General features: G+C 41.1%; 1 pseudogene; it reads left to right on the top strand.

The window, feature by feature from the left end:
- Positions 1 to 16,793, top strand: part of LOC106580478 (piwi-like protein 2) — a 31,115-nt pseudogene extending 14,322 nt beyond the window's left edge.
- The last annotated feature ends 2,443 nt before the right edge of the window (positions 16,794 to 19,236 follow it).

Below are 19,236 nucleotides of genomic sequence, written 5' to 3'. Positions count from 1 at the left end.
CCGTTGAGTTCTTACTCTGATAATTAGAACCTAACAATACCCTTTTACGTTTTGAAAACATGCTGTGTGTTTCAGTAGGCCTTTAGAATAATGAAAACATATCCTTGACTCCAAGTTGATGAGCGGGAAACAATGCCAGTCAGCCTACACAGCCGGCCCATCGAAACTATACCTAAACTAATTTCACACATAAGAGTTTGTCAATGTAATCTTGTCTATAGGCTATCTGATGAATGACACTATTTGGCCTATCAGTTGTCAAATTGAACATGAGAAGATGGGCGCATCTTGTAATTGACATGCAGGGAAAGGACCATCGCTTTATGAAATCCTCCTTGAGTCACATGTAGGTAAAACATTTTTGATTTCTAAATATGAGACTCGTGGAGCCTTACATGGGCAAAGGCAGAAATGTGACCATGGACAACTTCTTCACATCAATTCCCCTGGCAGACAAGTTGATTCCAATGAAGACTAGCCTGCTCAGAACAATGAACAGAGGCGGGAGCTGCCCCCCCTCTGCGCAAAACAACATACCAGCAATGCTGTACTCCACAACAGTGATGGAGAGTGGTAAGGCAACACTCACAGTGTACAAATGTTAAATAAGAGTGTTTGCATCCTCAGCAGCATGCATCCCACTGGATCTGGCATGTGAGCTTTGTGAGAACCACATGAACGCCAAGAAAGAAGCTGCAGGCCGCCAAGCACCACAGCTCCCACTCGGGACAAATAAGACACGATGTCAAGTCGGCAGGTGCACACAAAACAAGGCCCATGAAAAGTGTGCAGTGCAACCGATTTTGTTTGTGGGGCTCCATAGTCAGCTGTGTGCTGACTGGACCCGAAGCATAAAGAGAAGACGCAATTGATTAATGTGTAAAGGCATGGGTATATGGGCACAATACAGTGTCTGACCCAATCAACAAATTACTGTTTTAATATCTTGTCATTTAATATATTTCCATTAATATTTATTTATGCAATTGTAAAGGTACTTTCTTGAAGCACCTTTGGCAGCGATTACAGCCTTGAGTCTTCTTGGGTATGATGCTACAAGCTTGGCATACTGGTATTTGGGGAGATTCACCCATTCTTCTCTGCAGATCCTCTCAAGCTCGGTCAGGTTGGATGGGGAGCGTCGCTGCATAGCTATTTTCAGCTATATAAGGCTGTAACTATGGAAAAAGTCAGCAGGTTTGAATCCTTTCTGAATGCTGAAAGGCTAGGCGGTTCTATTGTTAAATAGCCAAATCCAGTAGTCACAGGCAGGAATCAGGACTAATAAAGCCAACGCAACTGCCTGTTTTACAAACAGTAGGCCTACCACATGAATGGGCATTCATACAATTTCATTGCAGGCTGACATTGTAGGTTATACCCCAGTGATCAATGACGTCTTATTTTATCCTGTCTGGACCGCCCCTCTTTTTAGTGTCGTCCAGACCGGTTGTAATTTTTGGGGGATGTAGTCTGGCCCGGCTTTGAACCAAATCATAAACACGTCTGATTGGTTCAGATTTTTTTCATTTATCTTACTGGGACTATTCTAGATTTGCGGGGGTATGGGAGGGCAGCAATTTTTGTTGCCTTGCATAGGGCCGCAGAACGGCCAGGACCAGGCTTGGCTGTTTCAAAATATTGCGATAAAGATATCTTGCATATGTCAATATTGCAATTAATTGTGCAGCCCTAATGTGATTTTGTCATTGTCATGGTTCATTCCCTTTAATAATTCAAGGAACCGTCTAGGCCGGACAATAAAAATAGAGCATTTTTCTTCAGACAAACAGATAAGCAGTAATATTGATTAGATAATAGATCTTATTAGTTATATAAAAACAAATATTTAAATATTTTCCGATTTTTATTTTCTTCTACATATTATGTCACACTTATGTTGTGGATGGCGTATTTGATCAACTAAGAACTTGTAATGTCTCTGTCTGCAGCTTCCTTGGCCGAGGTCTGCCATCTCAGATGATGGGAATGGGACGAGCATCGATGCCCCCTTGGGTACTGGGAGGGGGTCCACTGTGGCCCTGCTCTTCCCCCTGGCCCCATCCTGTCTTCGCTGATTCCCCTCTTCCCCACCCTAAGAAGCCCACATGGCTCCAGGTAGATGTCCAACTGAGGGAGAACTTAAAATGGAGGCCACCTGGTAAGTACCATCCATATGGTAACTAAATACCCGTATTGGTCAAACCATGTTCTGAAAACATATTGTTATGAAGTAAATTGTTATTGTTGCTATAAATGACGTTACTGTTGTTGAAGGCAATCAAATGATGAGGCAGAAATGTATTTGTATACAGTGAGCTCCAAAACTATTGGGACAGTAACCATTTTTGTTGTTGTTTTGGCTCTCTACTCCAGCACTTTGGACTTGAAATGTTCCAAAGACTATAAGGTAGGCTTGGGCGGTATCCAGATTTCTATATTGTCATAGCGTCCTTCTCTTATCCCGGAATTTACAGTATTAACAGCATAGCAGACAAGGGGGAGCTAAAAGTGCAAGAAAAGCCTCTATTACAAGAATGCTATTACCAGAATGCAAACAAAATTAGCACAAACTAATAGCTCAATTCTAATGAGTGAAAACGAACAAACTAATTGCAAAGACAGGCAAATCCAGCTCATAAAGTTATACAAGCATAGCTAGTAGCTACCGACTGTCATTTTTGGTGATTGGACACTTACAATCGAAAGTGAACAAGAGAAATTGTGCAAATAAAGGTGTGATGCATACATTTTCTGAAGGAAGAGCAGCATGTGTACATGGAGCAAAGTGGAGAAGAACTGAAGAGAAGAAAACGCTAGTAGGAAGCACAGGGGAAAAATGGCAGCTGTACAGATAACTCAACCAGAGCTCTTTGACTTCTGGCAGAAAGCCGTTATAAAATACCGTAAATTCCGGACTATAAGCCACAACTTTTTTCCCAGGCTTTGAACCTCGCGGCTTAAACAATGACGCGGCTAATATATGGATTTTTCGTGCTTTCAATTTTTTTTTCTAAAAAAAAACACATTCTGTGACGTGCTCAGTTTTTTGGCAGCATGAAGCTTTCATTAGACCAATGAAATTGCCGAACGGGTTAAGGTCAAACAACTTTTTTGTTTCCTGTTTAGATTAAATCAAGCGCTCTGAAACTTCGCATCATTCTGATTACGGTAGTCATTTTGTCACCCTCATGGCAAAGACACGGAGAAATGCATATGATGCAGCTTTCAAGTTGAAGGTGATTGATCTGGCTGTTGGAAAAGGAAATAGAGCTGCTGCACGGGAGCTTGGTCTTAATGAGTCGATGATAAGACGTTGGAAACAGCAGCATGAGGAATTGACTCAGTGCAAAAAGACAACTAAAGCTTACTGCTAATTTTAAATGTTTTGTTACAAGCCGTGTTTCGTTAAAGCCTATTTATTTTTGTTACAAGCCGTGTTTCGTTAAAGCCTGTGTAAAGTTCATTTGTTTCAATGAACCGGTAGGCACCTGCGGCTTATAGACATGTGCGGCTTATTTATGTTCAAAATTATAAAACATTTTTAAATCCAGTGGGTGCGGCTTATATTCAGGTGCGCTTAATAGTCCGGAAATGACGGTATGTTATAGCAAACATTTAGTAATGAATTGCATACAAGTGTAACTTCATCACCTCATGTACGCTGCACAACAGAGACTCACAAATATCAGATCCCCAAAAGATGCTAACCTCGCACCATTACAATGACAGGGGAGGTTAGCATTTTTGAGGTTTATGACATTTATGAGTCTAACTTTCTCCCTCATCATTATTCACGATTCATTCAGGATTATCTGTAATCATGGTAGCATCCACATTAATGTATAAGTGTTTAGAAACATTATATTCTTATTTACAATAGAAGTGACTCCAAAATGACACTACATTATTTACCATTCATTTCTACGGGGCACAAATAATCTAAAACACAACCAAAACAAACAGCAAATGCATCCAACAAATGTTTGGTCACAAACTTGATGTAGTCATTCCGTGCTATAAATATGGGACCAAATACTTTACTTTTTACTATAATATACCTAAGTGAATTTGTCCCAATACTTTTGGTCCCCTAAAATGGGGGGACTATGTACAAAAAGTCCTGTAATTTCTAAAACGGTTCACCCGATATGGATGAAAATACCCTCAAATCTAAAGTGCTGGAGTACAAAGCCAAAACAACAAAAAATGTGTCACTGTCCCAATTACTGTTGGAGCTCATTATATTATGAATTGTGTGTTTTATGACTGTTAGGCCTAGTCATTGAACGGTTATTTTCTCTCCTTTTTCAGTAAACCATTCCAAAAGATTGGTACCAAAGGAATAACATTGCACATAGGCTCAAACCATATCTGGCTGCAGGAACGAGGTAGTATATCAGTACCATGTCACTTTCACGTAAGTACATGTATTAGGGAAAAAAAGAGCAACATTCCTGTGAAAAATATCTGCTGTAGAAATAACATTTGCCCTGTTGAGTATTTGAAAACGTTTTTTTGGGACTACATGAGTCATGACTTCACTCAGATAAGCACCTCGTTCCATAGAAGCATTTCAGTAGTGCCAGCACATCTAAATTTAACTTATTATTCCATTTGTCCCACCTTTCAGTCCCAAAGCTGAGTCGATGGGAATGCGATTTGTCATAAAGGACCATCGCCCCACCAAGGGAGATGTTGCTTTTGACGCCTCAATTCTCTACCTCCATGTGAAGATGGAAGAGGTAGTTCACTTTTCCCTGATGTCTCTGAAGTGCATCAGGGAAATAATTGCAAAAGACAAATAATTCCAAATAATTGGCTTAAACTTAGTAATACACTCAATGGGAACTGCTGCTTAAGGAGGAGGTTGACATCAAGGTTCAGATGACTAAGATCCTGCCACCCCATTCTGACCTGTGCATCCCCTTTTTACAACGTGGTATTGAGGAGGTAACAGGGCCGTATTCATAACTGCAAAATGCAGCCTTCATTAGGGCACATCATAGCAAAACATTTTACAACAGAAAACAATGGTTCTTATTGGACAAGTTCAGGTAGTCCCTCCCTGTTTACAGTATGTTGTCTTCCATTTGGTCTCTAATAAATACACCACAGTGCTGCAATATGAGCCGCTAATGGTCCACCACTAATTGATCTTTTTTACATTTTGAGAAATTGGGGGGGGGGGGGGGGGGGTTTAAAGGCCTGTGGTCTACCTATGAGAGACTTTCTCTAAGTCGTCTGCTAAATGACGTAAATGGAAAATGTAAATGGAAAACCTGCCGTAAGTGCAGCCATGTTGTCTGAATCTCCCCTTGTTCTCTACATGGAGTCATCTATTGTGCTCGTTTGATAGCTTCAAGTGTAACAGTGTAGGTTCCGTCCCTCTCTTCGCCCCAACCTGGGCTCGAACCAGGGACCCTTGCACACATCAACAACTGACACCCACGAAGCATCGTTACCCATCACGCCACAAAAGCCGCGGCCCTTGCAACGCAAGGGGAACAACCACTTCAGGTCTCAGAGCGAGTGACGTCACTGATTGAAACGCTATTAGCGCGCACCACCGCTAACTAACTAGCCATTTCACATCGGTTACACAAGCAAAAACAATTCCTTTCTAGAGAGGCCTCAAATGGTTTACACACGAGGCCAGACTTTTTAAAACGGTCAATTTCCCCCTAAATCCTAAAAAGCTTTTTTACTGAAGTAGCTAATTTTACAAATCTAATATATATAACCCCCCCAAAAAAAGCCTGGCTGGCTACACCAAATGTTCAATTTGTCTGGTTAGACGAGACATTAGTGTTCTCTCCCTGTGTGTTGTCAAGGTTAATGAGGATCCTGGGACTGAAGCATGTGGGGCGGAATCATTACGTTCCAAAAAGCGCGGTCATACTTGTGAACATCGGGAAGGAATTCAAATTGTCCACAGACTGAGAAATTATACTCCAACTGAAATCTCTAGGATAATAGCAGCTGACTCAAGCCACTTGGTTTCCATCTTCATATTCTAGGCTGCAGGTGTGGCCAGGTTACTCAATGTGCAGAAAGCACACTGACGGAAGCCTGTACCTCCATGTGGATGTGTCCCACAAAGTGCTGTGATACGACTCCCTCCTTGACTGCATGTGAGTTCAACCTAACCACTTAGAAGAATGGTTACATTATGTCACTGACTAACTTGTCTAATACTCTAAAATATGCATGATAAATCTGTTCTCTTGACAGATATTTTAAGGTGTACACTGAGTGTACAAAACATGAAGGACACCTGCTCTTTCCATGACAGAATGACTAGGTGAATCCTGGTGAAAACTATGATCCCTTATTGATGTCACCTGTTAAATCCACTTCAATCAGTGTAGATGAAGGGGAGGAGACGGGTTAAAGAAGGATGTTTAAGCCTTGAGACAATTGAGCAATGGATTGTGCACTTGTCCCATTCAGAGGGTGAATCGGAAAGATTTAAGTGCCTTGGAACGTGGTATGGTAGTAGGTGCCAGGCGCACCGGTTTGTGCCAAGAACTGCAATGCTGCTGTGCTTTTCCACACTCAACAGTTTTCCATGTGTATCAAGAATGGTCCACGACCCAAAGGACATCCAGCCAACTTGACACAACTGTGGGGTGCAAGTCAATATTAAGGCGTTCCTAATGTTTGGTATACTCAGTGTAGATACACATGGTGTGTATACCCACATGGTGCGCCGTCTACTGTAGTTCATACCAATTTAAAACACTTTTTTTGCCATAGAGGTATTTACAAATAGCATTTTCACTGATACACTCATATTTCAACAAATATCGACAAGCTCTCACAGAAAGTGCATCAGCCTGCTCATAGAGATTTGGACACCGAGTATGCCTCAACCACTTCAGAACAACCTCAGGGACTTGTGAGACTGAGGGGTTGTCTAGTCTTGGTCACTAAAGGGATATATGCTGGGAAACAAATGGGCTGACTTGCAGGGCCCAGAGTGGTAACCTTTGTCCTTTTGACCCCTCTGCATCCCAAGAAAGTGATCTACCAAAAAAGCAGGGAGAGCTTCCGGGATGAGTGCACCAAAGAGCTGATCGGCAGCATTGTCATCACCCGCTAAAACAACCACACCTACCGCATCCCTCAAAGATTCCTTCAACATGGCCGACTACAGGTAAGGCCGGGTCTGAAGTTGCCCATTCATTCAATCTCAAGCTGGCAACTAATCTATGTTTTTGAACAGAGCCGTGTGTGTTATTCAAGTGCATTTCCTATGTGTGTATTATAACTTTTTTCCTGTAATATGAACAGCAAAAACTACTGCATCACCATAAAAGATATGGCCCAACCCATGCTTATCCATCGGCCCAAAAAGAGGTCCAAGCAAGGGGGAAAGATAAAAACATTCCGCAGGACTCGTTTGCTGAAGCTAACACACCCAACAACCCTGAAACGGAATACTATCCCTGAAACAGAAGGCCAATTTATGGGGCAAGTCAGTATTGGGATTAATTGCAAGATACTCTGTTTTCATAGCTCTTTATGATGTTCTACTATCACACATGCTTTATAAATAGTCGTTCTGAGTTTCTATTGATGAGTTGGAGACATTCTTCTCCATAGAGATACAATACGTTCTATTTAATTTTGTGTTTTTATCTTACAGCAAGTCATAACCGGCATGATCCTGCTTCTGCCTGAGCTCTCCTTCATGACTGGAATTCCTGACAAAATGTGAACGGACTTCCAAGCCATGATGGTAAAATCATTGTGTCAGCAATGCATTCTCTTCCCTGGGGGGTTTTCTGTGACATTTACATTCTGTGACATCCACAGTCCACGAAGGCAGCACAGTGATTTTGATAACGCAGCATTTGATAACACATTAGCTGGTTACTATTGTTTTCTTTCAAATGCTGTGCTTGCTTGAGTTTTCCTGCCTCAATTAAATAAATTGAATAATCCCAAAATTCTACACCATAAACCTAGCTGGCAATCCAGACAGGCTGAATGTAGTGCTCCAAGTATTGGGGGTGGGGAAACAAAAAATACTATTTGAACCCAGACACGTCAGAGATTAAATGGGAAGGGCAAAGTTAGAGTAATTATATTGTTATAGAATGAAAGTAACGGTTTTACCGTCCCAGGACCTGACAATGCACATCAATGTGAGTGAGTAGTGAGCAGCACACCCACTCCCTGAAGCAGCTCCTGAAGAACACCAACCCAGAGCCCAGACGGAGTTGGCACGCTGGGGGCTGGAGATCAGCCAAGACATCCTGGTGGTGAGGATACACACGGCACAATTAAACAATCAACATTTGACGGAAATGTGTTGTGTAGCTGAAGTCGCACATAAAATTAAGTCTATCTGGTAGTGAGGCTCCACATAGCTCATTAGACATGCTCACTCACACATTACTCTTAAAAAAATGGTTGGATGCTGGATCGTCGTTCGTGAAATCCATCAAGTTAAATGGACAGCAATAGGTCAGTCGTGTGTTAAATTAAATGCACAATTAATTAGAGCCCGACTGATATTATCTGCAGATGTTAGCCTTTCACAGAAACATTTGTATCAGTCTTTATTCCACCATTTAAAGCACCGTTATTGTATACATAGAATTAACAAATACGTGTGCTCATTTGCAGTTATTTTTAGAAAGTTTCAATGGTTGCCAGGAGAGGGCGCTCTGAGCTGCTCATTGAACATCATTCAGCCTGTAAGTCACGTGAGAATCCGTGAGTGTCCATGGTGGTTTGACGCTGAGTAGTTTTCCAGCGACAGTGTATTTGAATAAGTAAATATTTCACCACGCAAGCAGCCCTGTCCTCATCACATGCTCACTTGGTTAACGCTAGCTAACCAGCAATGTAATTAAGCTCTATCTAGCCAGAAAGGTAGTTAGCCTAGCTAAAAAGCTATCTGTGCTACATATGTGCAAACACTGGACTGGCGCCAAAGTCAACACTGACACATCATTCATACAAACATAACAGTGTTACTGTCTAGGCCTATTATGTTAGTGGGCTTAGTTAGATCTGCGCTAACTATCATTCTGACCACGCGCTTCATTCATAAGTTTGCTAGCTACCTAAATTACAATGTGACTAAAACCAGTGACAAACATTTCCTGCATTAAAGTTCAGTCATCAGCGCGTGCCATTTGCAGTTGAAATATATAGCCAATAGATTTAATTGAATATGTGTAATTTCCATTAGTTTCAGTAAAAAAAACATTTTTATAATGAAGAGCTAGCATGTGCTTGTAATAACAGACAACATGTGATAACAAGCCAGAGATGGGAGAAACGAGGAGATAGGAATCCCATTGGACAATGAATGAAGGAACGCCTTACGCAGCAGACTGTCGGCCAATCGTGTTCATGTTGTCATGTTGAGTCACGCGGTTGCTAAGCTTATCGTCAAGCAATCCCTCAAAATCAGGGTATGAGTCGAGAAACCAGCCTATTTTCCATGAAAGTACGTAATGTAACAATTTCAAAGCTATGTGATATTACAGAGAACAAGTTAATTGTCTCAAATCTCTGAATATATTTGCGTTTTACTTGTTGACGAAATTCATGCGAATGTTGTTTTTTTGAGCTAGCGCACAATTAACTCCCATACATTCCTTGAAGGACAGCATTTCTTGTCCTAGAATCGCCCAGAATGCACCACGCGGTCCATTGACGACGCATGGGAACATACACAATGGGAACGATTCCAATAGAGTTTACAATCTCCTCAAAATTATCTCTAAACAAGCTCTCATTGCACGGTTGTCATCAATTGTTTCATTACATGACATTTGACTGTTGTAAAGCAATGTAGTGTACAGGCTGAGGGTGTTAAACGCTCTACAACAAAGCTTTCTTAGTGTACAACAAGCTTTCTCTGCTCTTAACCTTGAACACCTCCAAAACAAAGGTCATATGCTTTGGTAAGAAGAATGCCCCTCTCCCCACAGGTGTGATTACTACCACTGAGGGTTTAGAGCTTGAAGTAGTCACCTCATACAAGTACTTGGGAGTATGTCCTTCTCAGCACATATCAAAGCTGCAGGCTAAAGTTAAATCTAGACTTGGTTAAATCTAGACTTGGTTTCCTCTATCGTAATCGCTCCTCTTTCACCCCAGCTGCCAAACTAACACTGATTCAGATGACCATCCTACCCATGCTAGATTACGGAGAAGTAATTTATAGATCAGCGGGTAAGGGTGCTCTCGAGCGGCTAGATGTTCTTTACCATTCGGCCATCACTGCACTCTATACTCCCCTGTAAATTGGTCATCTCTGTATACCCGTCGCAAGACCCACTGGTTGATGCTTATTTATAGAAACCTCTTAGGCCTCAGTCCTCCTTATCTAAGATATCTACTGCAGCCCTCATCCTCCACATACAACACCCGTTCTGCCAGTCACATTCTGTTAAAGGTCTCCAAAGCACACACATCCCTGACAGTTGTGGCTGCTTCGCGTGATGTATTGTTGTCTCTACCTTCTTGCCCTTTGTGATGTTGTCTGTGCCCAATAATGTTTTGACCATGTTTTGTGCTGCGACCATGTTGTCATGTGTTGCTGCCATGCTATGTTGTTGTCTTAGGCCTCTCGTTATGTAGTGTTGTCTCTCTTGTCGTGATGTGTGTTTTAATAAAAAGTGCCGTTTCAGATTTACTTTGAGACTAAGTTTAATTCATTCAGCCCTTGTTTATTAGTGTGCTTGTAGTGCTTCAGCACAAACACTTCTGCATTCTTATCTACTGCCATAGACAAATCTGTAAGTTCTACCTAAGAAGGTATTTTTTTATTTATAGAGGATATAGTTGCTTTTTGGTGGTGATCATGTAAACCACAAATAAAATGTTCTTAAATTGTAATATTTAGTTAAGAAATCATAATTTGGAGTATCAGTTAATCCTTTGAGGCACAATGTGAAAAGAAAAGGTATGATTTTTAATTCCACCTCTAAAAAGCATATTGGTAATAGGTGACTGTTGCCTCCCTAATATCGCTCATCGGACCCAAAAATCCATATCGGTCGGGCTCTACAATCGCTATGTTTAGGTTTATTAGGCTCGTCCTGTGTGCAGAAAGCCTACCAACACAGCTCCCAGGGGCCACGTTGAAGCTGAGTTTAGCTTTAGAAAAATAACTTGGAACAAACGGCTTTTCCTTCAAAGTTTAACCACAAGAGGATGTCATAAATTGGATCAAAGCTGCTTTTAAAAGTTGAGTAATAAAATACATTCCCAAGAGTAAATCTCAGTTGATAAACATTTGCCAGTGACCTGCTGGCAGCTCGTAATGGGTTAGAATAGTTCAAGTCTTCTAAAATTCCTGCCGAGTTAAATGGACTCAAGAGTAAAGAATATTTAACGTGCTCTTACTACTTTGATTGAGGTCAGAGTATGTATCCACTACTCTCCAGTTTTACAAGCACTTGTAAAAGGACTTTTTTTCCCCCACCCCCCCTTCAGATGTTTCATGCATACAGGCTCACATACCTTTCTTTGTGTAACTATAAAAAGTACTATGAACTATTCTGTTGGTTCATCTAGATTACAGGAAGAATTATTCCCCTGGAGACCGTCTGTCTGCTTGTCAGCATCCTTTGTCACCGGAGCTGATGTCAGCTGGTCCAGGGAGGTTGTCAGGGATGCTTCAATCAGCTGTGTGAGTCAAAGGGTCAAGTACAGCCCACTGATGTCAGGGGAATGACTAGCTTACTATAGCTTTATACTATAGCTTGGGCAACATTATGATTGCATCCTTTAGCGACGATAATTGACAGCCATCATTGATCGTGATGCCACCAACGATGGTCATAGCCTACATTTTCAGTAAATATGTGTCAGCAGGGTTTTTGTTTGGCCTATTACCTGGAGATAAGTTTCATTTCAATAATAACATTTTAATTTCTCAATCATAAAAATCTGAGTTAAAATGATCATCTTAAAGTTAAATGTCCACTAATGTGAGATCACCTGCCTCTGCCATATGGACACATTGATACACTGTGATCCATTGGTGGCTAAAGAAATGGACGCATGGAACTCATGGCCTATTTAAGCAATAATGCACGAGGGGGTGTGGTGTATGGCCAATATACCACGGCTAAGAGCTGTTCTTATGCACAACGCATTGCGGAGTGCCTGGACACAATCCTTAGCTGTGGTATATTGGCCATATACCACAAGCCCCAGAGGTGCCTTATTGCTATTATAAACTGGTTACCAACGTAATTAGAGCAGTAAAAAAAAAGTAATACCCGTAGTATATGGTGTGATATACCACAGCTGTCAGCCAATCAGCTTTCAGGGCTCGAACCACCCAGTTTATAAAAGGCCAATCACTTCCATTGCTCTTTCACACCTACGATTGGTGATTATTGGAAAGGTTTTTCAAATAGCTAACTATGAGGAACTATAGTTTTACTTTATTATTCACAATGGATGTAAAAACACTTTCCTACATTTTCGCGCAGCAGGCCAGGTACTTCTATGCGTGCTCAGGCGTGCGCGCTCCCTCAACATTATCAGGACATAGAAACCAGACACATGCTCATTGTTTACATGGAGCACTCCAAACAAAAGACAAGGAAGAAATTGACAAATCTTATAAATGATGGTTATGAAAAGAACCAAAACGTGTTTCTCCCAAGTGTATGTAATCGATGTGAAATGGCTAGTTAGCGGTGGTGCGCGCTAATAGCGGTTCAATCAGTGACGTCACTCGCTCTGAGACTTGAAGTAGGGTTTCCCCTTGCGTTGCAAGGGCCGCGGCTTTTGTGGCGCGATGGGTAGCGATGCTTCGTGGGGTGTCAGTTGTTGATGTGTGCAAGGGTCCCTGGTTCGAGCCCAGGTTGGGGCGAAGAAAGGGACGGAACCTACACTGTTACATGTAGCAGGTTGTGAACTCTGCAAACAACGTTTACAATCCGAGAATGAGAACGGTAAATTATGAATTAATACATGCATTAACATAAATCTACGTAACCAAATTACATGGGATTTATGGTACATTTATTACTGGTGGCATACAGTATGTAATGGGGAATTGATTTTTTTTTAAATGAAAGGGCAAACAATTAACTTAATGAAACAATGAATGCGCAAGAATTTGAGCGATAGCTGAGCAATTCTGGAGAGAGACTCGCCTATATCTTCACCACACACCCCTCCCCTTGTCTCAACATTTTAGATTATACTCGAGATGCATTATCTTCACATTTTAGATGCTTTTCACTGACAGCCGCAACTCAACAATCAGCTAGGCTTATTGCCACAAATTGCGGGCTTCCCAAATAGGCATAGGCCTACAAGCTTGTGATTTGAAACAATCCACAGCTATTTTTTTTAAAGAAGCTAATGATCCTCGATTCCTTTGTGGCTAAGTAATGCTTTCTTGAAGTATTTTATTTCGGTATAGACGGGAGTAGTTATATAATTTTGGCATATGGTTGTTTTCTCATTTACTAACCTATTGAACCCACCACTGCCATTTCTCTCCTGTTCTATTGGTTTTCATATCAACTTTCTTTCGTTGTCCAGAAGCCAAAGGCACAATCCATATTAGCAACACATCCTAGTTGTTGCATCTTTAGATTCCCCCTCTTCCTACATTTCTAACAGAGGTTCTACATGTGACAGATTTTCATCTCTATCAGGTGCGCTGTTTAGAATGGTGTTTTTCCACAAATTGCATTTTGGCAAATGTTTGAAAATTATGTTTTATTGGATGTTTTATTACATGAGTTTCATGTTCTGTTAAGAAGCATTACCATAATTGAAATGTAATTGTCTGTCATTCTGAGCACCCTGGGTTGACACCCTAATGTGTAATGCACCCAATACATATGGGTCCTGTAAATTCCAATATGGATGATTTGAATGTAGGCTCCATTTTTCACATTTAAATAAAGAGCAATTAGGAACCATTGGTGTTGTATAGCACACTGTATTACTTATACAACTAATACAAGGACAGGACATGAGACAGGACGTGGGCATTGATTAATGCGTTTCACAGGAAGAACTTTCAAAGTAGGTAAACAAGGGGGAGTTACAGGTGCCCTAAAGGGACAAAAGAATATCAATACACAACAATTGGGTCTAGTTATTGTTGTCTTAGGCCTACCTAAAGGTTTATGGCAAGAAAAAACAGCATGTTCACCTTTTCTGGTTTAAGAAGTCTTTGGAGTAGAGTGACAATATTGCTTGCTTTACTGAAAACATGTTCAGACTGAGTGCTTGTTGCACAGATATACAGGTCTTTTTTGGGCGACGTTGGCCTTGACTGGAAAGCGCCAATTTCTGCTCCACATTGCCAGTAGGTTATAGTCTCCTCCGATGGCATCTTCATTGAGGTAGGCTGTGAGCTCTGCGCTGGACCGCTGTTGTGTACTCTGTGTTAGTTTCCTTTACCAAGAAAAAAATAACTAGGCCTAACTGTTTTATTATTAACAGGGACTTAATGAGATTGTTACCAAAGCCATAACCAATTTAAATAAGATTTACATATAGCCTAGACTAAGCACCAAATCATAAACAATGTGTGGAACTACAGTCCTCTATAGTGTCCTTCCTGTGACTCGTCTGCCTACATGCCCAACCCTAGTCTGTACTGCAGTCTGTTTTGGGGTTGATTACGGATATTTATGCCCTATGCAGCCACTTAAAAAAAAATATTGAAGAAAAATAAACTGAAATCAGCCTGGCTTTGGACAAAAATAGTCCATTACATAGGGAATGTCATTTCAGATTCACCCTTTCTCTTTACTGACTGCTCTATTCTCCTCTGGCCTGTAATGTTTGTCTATCAGATCCCCATGAACTGCTGGGCCATATTCTACCTGCTTTGCTAAGCAGGCAGAGGAGCTAGTGTCCGGATTTGGGATGGTGGCCGGGCCAATGGGCCTGAGGCTGGACCAGCCCATCCGCGTGGAGCTGAAGGACGACCGCATTGAGACCTATGTCAAGAGCATCCATTCCCAGCTCACCAGTGAGGCAGGACATGTCACTATCGCCTCTAAACACATTTGAATTTTTTTTTGTAAAAAAAAAAGTTCAGCCCAAAGTGCAGTTGGTGGTGTGCATCATGACAGGCAACAGAGACGACTGCGCCATCAAGAAGCTCGACTGCGCCATCAAGAAGCTCGACTGCGCCATCAAGAAGCTCGACTGCGCCATCAAGAAGCTCGACTGCGCCATCAAGAAGCTCGACTGCGCCATCAAGAAGCTCTACTGCGCCATCAAGAAGCTCTACTGCGCCATCAAGAAGCTCTACTGCATCCAGAGTCCAGTCCCCTCTCAGGTTGATACGGCCACATCTCCAGACTATTCATCTTCATTTAGTCAGGATAGTCTACTCGGCAACACACAACATACAATAAGCAAAAGTAAATAACAGGATGGGTGCCAGCACTATTTTGCTTAGCTTTCACCTCAGGTCCTATCAGAATACTGAAGGGTTCAGGGGAAAAGGCAAGGAACCATAATTTAGGAACCAGATGTTCACAAAATGTCCAGGTTTTCATGAGCACACAAAAAGGTTTCAATTGCTTGTTTAGCCTAACGCAAATGTTAATCTAAAATACATTTAAAAGTTGAATTAAAAAATAAATGTTAATCTCTTTTGCTTTGTAGGCCATCAACATCCGGGCCATCTCCCAGCCCCAAAAGCTGAGAAGCGATGCCCAGAAAATCCTGCTACAGATGAACTGCAAACTGGGGGAGAACTGTGGACTGTGAACATCCCTCTGTTAGGCATTATATTCTTTACTGGTAAAGTAGGACTCCCGAGTGGTGCAGCCGTCTAAGGCACTGCATCTCAGTGCAAGAGGCGTCACTACAGTCCCTGTTTCGATTCCAGGCTGTATCACAACCGGCCGTGATTAGGAGTCACATAGGACGGCGCACAATTGGCCCAGCGTCGTCCAGGTTTGGCTGGGGTAGGCCGTCATTGTTGGGGATAGGGGGCAGTATTTGCACGGCTGGATAAAAAAACGTACCCGATTTAAACTGTTTACTACTCTTGCCCAGAAACGAGAATATGCATAGAATTAGTAGATTTGGATAGAAAACACTCTAATGTTTCTAAAACTGTTTGAATGGTGTCTGTGAGTATAACATAACTCATATGGCAGTCAAAACCCTGAGACAAATCCTAACAGGAAGTGGAAATCTGATGTGTGGAATCACTTCAAGCCTTTGCCATTGAAACACAGTGAGTTAGGATTCATTTTTCACTTCCCAAGGCTTCCACTAGATGTCAACAGTCTTTACAAAGTGGTTTGAGTGTTCTCCTGTAAAAACTGACCGAACGGGAAGGCTGTAAACTAGGTCACAGGCGGATGGCCATGTCTACTATGACGCGCATGCGTGTGGGGACCCTTTCTTTCCGAAACGTTTTATAAGACAATGCAATCGTCCGCCTTGAATATTATTGAAGTTCTGTTTGAAAAAGGCCCTAAAGACTTATGCTATACAACGTTTGACATGTTTGAACGAACGTAAATATATATTTTTTGCTCTTTCGTGGCGACAAGTCCTGCGCGCTTCGGTACATTTTGAGTAGCCTACAGAACGCGCTAACAAGAAGGAGCTATTGGGACATAAATTATTAACTTTTTCGAACAAAACTACATTTGTTGTGGACCTGGGATTCCTGGAAGTGCCTTCTGATGAAGATAATCAAAGGTAAGTGAATATTTACAATAGTATATTTGATTTTAGATGGTTCCAAGATGGCGCTAACCTGTATCGCCTAGCCTATTTGTCTGAGCATAGCACCTCGTTTATTGCAAAGTGTGATTTCCCAGTAAAGTTATTTTGAAATCTGGCAATGCGGTTGCATTCACGAGATGTTAATCTATAATTCTTTGAATGACAATATTATAATTTACCAATGTTTTTCGAATAGTAATTTTGTAAATTGTAGCGCTGATTCACCGGCAGCATTTGAGGGAAAATATTTTCTGAATTTCACCGCCACTGTAAAATGCTGTTTTTGGATATAAATATGAACTTGATAGACAATACATGCATTTTTTGTTCTAACATAATGTCCTAGGAGTGTCATCTGATGAAGATTGTCAAAGGTTAGTGCATCATTTTAGCTGGTTTTCTGCTTTTGGTGACGCCTGTCTTTGCATTGAAAATAGCTGTGTGTAATGTTTTGTCAATGTACTGTCCTAACATAATCTAACTTTATGCTTTCGCCGTAAAGCCTTTTTGAAATCGGACAACGTGGTTAGATTAAGGAGATGTTTATCTTTCAAAGGGTGTAAGATTGAGAAATTTAAATTATTCGATTTATTCTGTTTTGAATTTCGCGCGTTGTATCTTGTCAAGCAATCCCCGAAGGGGTATACCCAACGGGCCGTCATTGTAAATAATTATTTGTTCTTAACTGATTTGCCTAGTTAAATAAAGGGCTGATGTTGACTGTTTCAAGTTTGGGTGTAGATATGTATTGTGTCCACCAGATGGATGTTTTGTTTTGTACACTTTGTACAAAATAATAAAACGCAGAACTACAGGATGTTTCTTAACATAACTCTTTATTAACTAGCTACAACTACATGTTAGCCTATCTCCAACCACGATCAACTGCCCATGACCTAACCGTCTGGGTGGTCTTAACCAATCACCGCACAGTATGATACGGCGGTAAAATGCATCCAATTATAATTCAGTATGTATTCACATATGAATATTACAATGGAGACAGTGGGTTGATGAATCCAGAGAGACATGAAAGTCAGAATTAAAGCTTTGTATAACATAAAGAAGGGATATCTAGTTAGTTGCACAACTGAATGCATTCAACCAAAATGTTTCTTCCGCACAAATCCCTTACTTTGTAGTGGACAACAAACATTTACCCATAGTGACATGCGAATGGGATGATATAAAACAAGTAGAGTGTAATTTTGCTGTATTCAATTTTCAGTATGCAGTCTGAATATGTAAGGGGATTTGTTTTGTTATTTTTGTGAAGTCAGCTATTTTAAAATGTGCCTGCCACTTAACAGTTCTGGTGAAGGTGGGGCGCCTCATGTTACCCTTTGGGAGGCTGGAGCAGAGGAGTGATGTGACCAGGATGACGCTGCCATAAGGCAGCAAGCTTCAGGTTGCAGTCAGAGCACACTGTTTTGACACAGTCGTGACTGGAAGCAGAAGACTGGGGCTCTGATTTGAATAATTTAGCCTGAAGTTAAATGACGGTTGACAATAGCATTATGGATGAGCAGGAGAGGTTTGCTGGCCACAAACATGATGACCGTTAGTTGCCTGATGGCTATTGTCTTTTGTTGTTGTTGTTGTTATAGTGTAGTATTGTTAACGTCCATCTTTGCTCTACGTTTAAATAGATTAAGGAGATGTTTATCTTTTAAATTGTGTAAAATAGTTGATTGTTTGAGAAATTGAAATTATTAGATTTTTGATGTTTTGAATTTCCAGCCTTGTTAGCAATCCCGACTCGGGGTTCATTGCTAACCTGTAGCCCCAACAGGTTAAAGGTACATTTGCGAGCCAATGCAAACTAGTGTTACCCATAAACTTCCAGTCATTGCGTTATCTAGAAGCATGCTAGTCCCGAAGTATCCCTTTAATGTAGAATCCCTTTAATCCAGACATTAATATGCTTTAGAATGACACTTGATTTTGGTGGGCGATACAGGGTTACCCGGGAGAAGAGGGATTTATTATTGGGATGGAACATTTGTAAAATACTGGGAAATTATTCAACCCTAGTCCAAATAGGGCTATTGACTTATATGTTACTCCAATATGTGGCTGTATCTTTTAAGGGGTGCGTTGTTTTTATACCTGTTCAGGCGGGCGACAAAGCCCATTACTGATCTGTTCTTCTTGCTGGAGTTGTGATGCACGTCCACGGCAATCAGATGTTTCTGTATCGTATCAAATCACGAACCCACAAATGCTGATGCTCCAGATACTCAACTAGTCTAAAGAAGGCCAGTTTATTGCTTCTTTAATTAGAACAACAGTTTTCAGCTGTGCTAACATAATTGCAAAAGGGTTTTCAATTGATCAATTAGCCTTTTAAAATGATTAACTTGGATTAGCTAACACAACGTGCCATTGGAACACAGGAGGGATGGTTACTGATAATGGTATTCTGTACGCCGATGTAGATATTCCATAATTTAAAAAATAAAATAAAATCAGCCTTTTCCAGCTACAATAGTCATTTACAACATTAACAATGTCTACACTGTA

The sequence above is a fragment of the Salmo salar genome, chromosome 20 (assembly GCF_965601325.2).
Source record: "Salmo salar chromosome 20, fSalSal1, whole genome shotgun sequence".
NCBI lineage: Eukaryota > Metazoa > Chordata > Actinopteri > Salmoniformes > Salmonidae > Salmo > Salmo salar.
This window is presented reverse-complemented; position numbering and strand designations above follow the sequence as displayed.